Consider the following 7,608-nt stretch of genomic DNA (forward strand, 5'->3'; position numbering starts at 1 on the left):
CTGATCGAGGGGTGAACCAGCTAAAATTAGCAGCAGAACTAGCCGCAGCTTCAAGAAAACCAACATCAGGGGCACGTTCAAATTGTAGGTTATATCCCCCCAGAGGCAGGGGTACTTATACTTATAGAAATTATGGTAGAGGTGTAGGCGGTCGTGGTCAAGGTAGAACGGATGTGTTCCATGGATTAGCAGCCAACTATCCTCCCAACCAACCTCAATATGGAGGAGAATAGTTCTCAATCATGCCACTCTCTAACTATTCCAAATGGCAAGAAATAGGTGCGTCTCCAACTGTTATTAGTTGGCTTCAATGTGGTGTAACGCTATCGTTTACCACTGACCCACCGGTGATTGAATTGCCTAACAGAAATTTTGTAAGTGATCAAATAACATTTTTGAATAGTGAGATTAAGAACTTGCTTCAGAAAGGTATTATTGCCAGATGTGCCTTTAAACCTAGAGTTGTCTCTCCACTGAATGTGGTACCGAAGAAGGGCAAAAACAAGTGGAGACTTATTATTGATCTTCGTGTTGTTAATTCTTACATTGATGCTCCCAAGTTTTCTAACGAGAAAATTTATGTTTATTCATTAGTGAAGAGTGAGGACCATTTAATTACGATTGATCTCAAGGATGGGTTTTATCATGTGCCTGTGTGTGAATCTCAACAAACCTTCCTAGGGTTTAAATGGAATCATAATTGTTATTGCTGGACCAGACTTCCATTTGGGTTAAATGCCTCACCTTACTTCTTTGCAATAGTTTTACGACCGGTTCTTGAATTATGTTAGGGTCTAACAAACAAAAGAGGCAGGTTGGATGGGGCACTTCTTTGGCGCATAAAAACTACGTTTGTGGTTCGCGCTGTAGAATTATGGATTAAAGGATTACTGGTCACATATGATTGCCTGTGTTGATAAACACTATAGGATAAGGGATTCGGCCTTGTTTTTTTTTATTATACCTATTATAATAATAATTAGTGTAATTAGTATACAAAAGATTCCCAAAGAGCGCCCTAAAGGCACTGTAGCTTGCAAGCGTTAAGAAACCTGTAGAAAGGATAATAGTGAGTAGTAATTACAGTTTTAGAGGAGAAGACAGAATACTTCGAGGGAAAGGCAACCGAATGAGGCAGGGAGAAGCCCGGCCACGTGTAAGTTGGCCCATGTGGAACTCGGACCCGGGTCACAGCGGTGGAAGGCGAGGACATACTGCTACGCCAACCTGACTGAAGTAATGGGAATGAGTTAATTTTTTCAATCTCGTCTGAGTTTTTGAAAGGTTAATTTAGAACAGGGACGCCCAAAACGGAAGTTATCCATTGAACACCTGTTCTTCTCATCCCGAAACCGATATGTACAGTCCTTCAAGTCGCCGTTGAAGCTCTGGGGATTAGCAGGACATTATGCCTTGTCGTCGTGTTGCTAATGTGTGCATGATGGCCAGCATTGGTAGGCTAATATACATTGACCCGTTCCTGAATCACACGTTAATTAAACTCCAAACTACAATGTAAAAATGTTTGGCAAATAATTCGTTGGGCGAAATATAAACAACGCAATATGTATTAGGCAATGTTGCCCAATAGTTAAACGTGTTAACTATTCGCCAATCGTTGGTCGAATAATCAACCCTTTTGCCCAGCTTTTTTTTACAGAGCAAAAGCCACGACGTTCCGCCGCCCGCCGATATGGAAACGTTTTCCCGGATTTGTCTCATAAAAGAAGTTGCCCACATGACCGCTGTGTGACCTCCACGGGAGCTATGTGTGCACAGGGTCACGCGCCGCTGACCTCCACTGCAGGGTACTGCCATTGTGGGAATGGGTAAATAAACAATGGCACAATATGAGGGGACTGGCATAGTCAATGTAAATACAACAACTTGTAGAGAAATAATTCTACTTTGCACGACGAGAAAATCCGTGTGTTGAAAATGGATGGACTCTCGATGCCATTGGCATGATTGTATCACATCTTCGTCACTTACGCCCAACGATATTCACGACAAATCTCGGTTTAATCTCTCAGTTTTAAGCATGTTTTCTAAACAATACATAGAAAAAAGACACTTACCTCATTTCTGATAATGTTTGTAATGACATTTACTGAAACAGAAGACAGGATATTCTTGAAATCAACGCGAGATTACTGACGTCCGGCGAAGGCTAAATTAAATTTGGCGCGGCCTGTCGGAATAATACTTAACCCCTACAACTTTAATGGTACGATCCAGTCAAGACGACAGAAAAAAAGGCTTTAATTTCAAAACAATACTTTAAATTAAACCTAAAACTTAACTGATAGATTGCAAAAATAGTCCTACATATTACTTATAAATAAAATCTATACCAAACGTCGTAGAATTGTAACATTTGACGATGAAAGACGATGAGTAATAATTGATGACGTCACAAATGCGGTTTTGCGTGCTTGTGTCATCCGGGACCTGTAGATGAAAGGTCATTTCAGACGCTAGATGTGAATAGTCAATCCTCTCCAAAGCTTCGTTCCGACAAAATTATTCAACCAATCAAAACATGTTTTATATCGCCAGAAAGCTAATATGGGTCATTCCATGTCAGACCAACGCACTTTTTTACCTCATGTCTTCCGATTTTAATAAAAATTGCTGTGCTTGTAGGTCCTAATGAGCAATGAATACACACCAATTTTTAGCCCGATCCGACCTACCATGTGGTCAGGGCAGAAGCCACAAAAAAATGGCATTTTTAGAGTAAAATACCACCCTTTTGGTATAAATATGTCAAAACTATGGCAATTTTCATCCAATATATGTGAATTTGGTTTTAAAATAATGAGGATTGCATGCTCAAATCACTCTTTTTGTCAAAATTAAATTTTGTGAAAAGTAGGTCACGTGACCTTTAATATGCTATCGTGACCTTTGACCCAATTTTTGTAATAATGTATCATTCCGAAAATCAACGAAATAAAAATAACTTGCTAGAGCATGTCTTCCTCTATCAGAATCTACTAAAAATCAGTTGGGGTCTTCAAAATTTACAACTTTATGACTACTTTTGTACAGTTAGTAGGTTACAAATGAGTCAATTTATAGACTTTACATAAGAAATTCACCAACACAACTTACTATTCTGTTTCTAAAGTTACTAAAATTAATCTAGATTTTTATGTATAAAGTACAAAGCCAGGAAAAACAAAATTCCACCTTCTGATTCCAAAGAAACTGTCTAATCAGAATATCTGGACTCAAAGTGTGCTAACCACTAACAGTAACCAGGCCTTCACCCAGTACAGCGGACTCACGTCCAGGTGAAATTCACCTCAAAGGAACAAAATGCCAAGTCTGTGAGAGTCATTAAAGTTCAAGAAGCACAGTGATGAATGAGTAAAGGTAACTTTGATTGTAATATTAAGTATTATCTTCAAGCAAACTTGAATCCTAGACCCTGATTAGTCCATCTATAGCAACAACTGTGTGATTTTATATAATATTGCACAGCTATATTGCACCCCAGATATTAAAAATGTACGTGTACATATGTTGTGTTATTTCCTGCAGAACGGACCAAAACACTACATGTATGCACGTACATCTTCACTGCGTGTACGCATTTGATATCAAGTTTGCTTGAAGATAAATTGGTTATAAATCCCACTTGCGCTCGTGGAACACGGAATTATGTAGTGCATCGAGTGGCATATGGGTCACAGCAGCATTGCATTATTTCATATTCCAAGCGCGCTCGTGGGATAACTAATTATCAGTGGCACCCAGGAGGGGGGGGGGGCCTTGAACCCACCCCCAACATTGTCAATTTGTTTGTTTGATTTTATTCTAGTTTTTGTTGGTCCAATCTTTTACAGAAATTTGAACAAAAAACGATTTATGACCCCCCCCCCCCCACCAAAAGCCAAATCCTGGGTGCGCCACTGCTGATAATTTACACTATGAGTCTGGTTAGACCTCATCAGCCCTCAGAATGAAAAATTCACAAACCAAGATATATTTTAGTAACTTTAGAAACAGAATAGTAAGTTGTGTTGGTGAATTTCTTATGTAAAGTCTATAAATTGACTCATTTGTAACCCACCAACTGTACAAAAATAGTCATAAAGTTGTAAATTTGGAAGACCCCAACTGATTTTTAGTAGATTCTGATAGAGGAAGACATGCTCTAGCAAGTTATTTTTATTTCGTTGATTTTTGGAATGATACATTATTACAAAAAATGGGTCAAAGGTCACGATAGCATATTAAAGGTCATGTGACCTACCTTTCACAAAATTTAATTTTGACAAAAGAAGTGCTTTGAGCATGCAATCCTCATTATTTTAATAACAATTTCACATATATTCGATGAAAATTGCCATAGTTTTGACATATTTATACCAAAAGGGTGGTATTTTACTCTAAAAATGCCAATTTTTTGTGGCTTCTGCCCTGACCACATGGTAGGTCGGATCGGGCTAAAAATTGGTGTGTATTCATTGCTCATTAGGACCTACAAGCACAGCAATTTTTATCAAAATCGGAAGACATGAGGTAAAAAAGTGCGTTGGTCTGACATGGAATGACCCATATACTGCATATTCATAAGCCGCTAGGCCCAAAGCAGCCTGATCACAATGAAACGAGTGAGGGCTCACGAAAGCGAGTAATGTGCAAGGAAACTCGCTGTTTTGCTAGCTCTCCCACGCAAAAACGACGACATTATGCAGGTTTACTATGTTTTTTCCAACGAAACTGAGGAACTTACTGGTATTATTTGTAGGTTTTGGATTTGATGAATAGTTATTCAAGTGACTCCCGAGCGGCCCAATGCTGGAAATGCAGCGCACTTTTTTTATAAAATCACTTTTTCATAAAAAATGCTCATTTGACCTATGTACGCAGGCCAGATTGAGCGGATGAGACAACGTTTCCATATACAGGCGCAGATCCAGGGGTGGGCCGCGGGGGCACGTGCCCCCCGTCAAATTGAGTCCACAAAAAAAAATGAATAAAACAGGAGGGAAAAAGAGGTGGAGGTGAGAGAAATGGAGGGAAGGAGGAGGGCAACCTTCTAACAAAAATGCCGGCGCCGATATTAAACATCAGCGGCCTGCAAACATTGTGTAGTGGCCGTATGACACAGGGAACTCGAGAAGCTTCGAAGTAAACCGCGATCCCACCGTACGTATCCATACATAACCCTGCATGGTAGGCCTATATGGATTATGAAATGCGATTCATATGAGCGCACGCACCGGTACGAAAAACACGCACGTGTGACGGCCGATGTGCTGTGTTTAGCGCGATGAGCGCGACATACACGTTGAACCACGGATCAGATCCGTGGTTGAACGCTGCTCTTTGGACCACACTATTGGTCAAGGGGTGTGTTTTCGTATAACAATTTGCCAGCATTTCTTCCACGCACTTCCAAGGAGTCCAAAACATGTCCGTTTCAGTAAAAAATGTCCGTAGAAAATCTTATCTTATTGATAAACTGAAAATTTATACTTGACATACAAAACATTAGAAAGCATCCTTGCAAAAGTTTACAAACTAAGTCTATACAATTCCGTTTCAAAAATGCACGAAAACAATTATGCAAACGAAAATGGTTATCAAGTGAAAAACAGAAGAAACTTAAAAGGCTTGTTAAAGCAAGAGTATACATGTATATTAAACCAATGAAAAAAATCCTTATTTAACTTAAAACATTTTGCTCAAATAACTCAGGGAAAGAGGGGCCAGATATCGCCTCAGATTGCACCACAGAGCATCTAATTATCAAACAAATTCCCGGGGCCCTTAAGCGGGCCCCGGACCCACGCCGACAGACATTGCGCTCTGCATTATTAGTCCTCGGGGCAGATCTCCCGACGCATCCTTAAAACAGTTTACAATCTAAGACTATCCAATTCCTTTACAAAAATTAAATGCAAGAAATTGATTATGCAGTCGAAAATACTTGGTTATCAAGTGAAGAACAGAAGAAACTTAACTAGGCTTGTATTAAGAAATACAAGAGTACAATTTCAAACCAATGAACAAAAAATTTAAAAAAACACATGGTGTTACCGCAAACCGAAGCGATAATGAAAAAAAAATCCTAATAATCTTCACAACATTTTAATGAAATGGGGCCAGGAATCGCCTCAGTTTGCACCACAGAACATCTATAGAATCAAAATTTCCCGGGGCCCTTCAGTGGGCCCCGAACCCCACGCCGTAAGACACTGCTTCACGTTCGCATTAGTCCTTGGAGCAAATGCCTCAGCGCATCGCCCGTTGCAACAGTTTACAATCTAAGTCAATACAATTCCTCTTCTTCTTTTTTTTTTAAATACAATGCAACAAATTATGAAGACAAAAATACATGGTTTGCAACTTTGAAGTACACAGTACCTTTAAATTTGTAAAAACAAGAGTATATTGTAAAAAAATCCTTACAAGTTTATCAACTTTTGCACAAATAATTCAGGGGGAAGGGGCCAGGAATCGCCTCAGATTGCATCACAGAGCATCTAGAATCAAACATTTCCCGGGGCCCTTAAGCGGGCCCCGGACCCCACGCCGTAAGGGCTTCGCGCTCCGCTCTCGCATTAGTCCTCAGAACAAATGCTCTAAGATGTGCCCCCCGTCTAAAGAAATCCTGGATCCGCGCCTGATATAGTTCAGTTCAGTTCAGATACATATATTTACGTTTGAAAACCTGTGAACCGTTCGTTGTCAATGGAGCTGGAAGTCCGGTGGAAAAAAAGAAAAGAAAACCAGGTGAACTTACCACGATGTTACAAAAGTGAGTCACAATAATAAGGCGGCAACTTGCGCTTTACTAAACACCAACCGATCTCCACGAGGGGCTCCAAGTAGCTGTCTTTTTTTTCTGCGGCTCTCTGTACGCTATCCAGTCACACCGATGCACTGAGAGAGTAGAGTGTTTTTATGGTGAGGACACGAATCAGTAAGTAGTGGCGATCGCGATATGGTCGCTTTCACCTCCGCCCACGGTTGAACAGACTTGTTTTTTTCCACCCGTGAAAGCATTGGCTTTCGTCCTTGGGTTGTGTTTTTTCTATGCAAACAAACTAAATAAAATATGCACCAACGCACAAACTAAATGGCACAATGAACCTTATGGCTTGCATAGAAGTAGAAATTTTACCTGCATTGAGGTTGAAATTCTACCTCCATTTGCACAACTAAATATCAAAGTGACCCTGCACAAACACATATGATATACACGCACATCTGTATATAGGTACTGCGTACTGTATAGCGGACTGTGCACCGATCTCCTGTCTTGTTAATTATAGTCCAGGCAAAATACTTTTATTTTTAAAGTGAAACTCACACATACGAACTGCAACAGAATTTGGAATTCTACCTACATTTCCTTGTTTGAATAACATTTTCTAAGGGAAATCAATATCAGAGACCGGATAAGGACATAATAAAGATACAAAATGGCTATTATTAATACTTTAAATTAAGTTGCGCGTAAATGCCTTTTACTCATACATTCTCAAAGGTCAGTATTGATGAGCTTCAAATTCACAAACTTCTATCTACTGGCACAAACTTCTATCTACTAACAAAAATAAACGGTGAATTATGTGAAAAAAATAA

At 39.7% G+C, this 7,608-nt stretch overlaps 1 protein-coding gene across 3 annotated transcripts in view; it reads right to left on the bottom strand.

Annotated features, from left to right (window-relative positions):
• LOC119721355 (rho GDP-dissociation inhibitor 1-like) overlaps nucleotides 1-7,020 on the bottom strand; it is a 40,712-nt gene extending 33,692 nt beyond the window's left edge. For 2 of the 3 annotated variants that reach the window (XM_038191399.1, XM_038191398.1), the window contains exon 1: nucleotides 6,764-7,017. The gene's annotated coding sequence lies outside the window, so the exon portion shown is untranslated. Of the gene's footprint in view, nucleotides 1-6,763 lie in introns of all 3 variants that reach the window. The other variant, XM_038191400.1, reaches the window with a different exon arrangement.
• Nucleotides 7,021-7,608: the final 588 nt, after the last annotated feature.

Source organism: Patiria miniata, unplaced genomic scaffold, assembly GCF_015706575.1.
Source record: "Patiria miniata isolate m_02_andy unplaced genomic scaffold, ASM1570657v1 HiC_scaffold_13, whole genome shotgun sequence".
Taxonomy (NCBI): Eukaryota; Metazoa; Echinodermata; class Asteroidea; order Valvatida; family Asterinidae; genus Patiria; species Patiria miniata.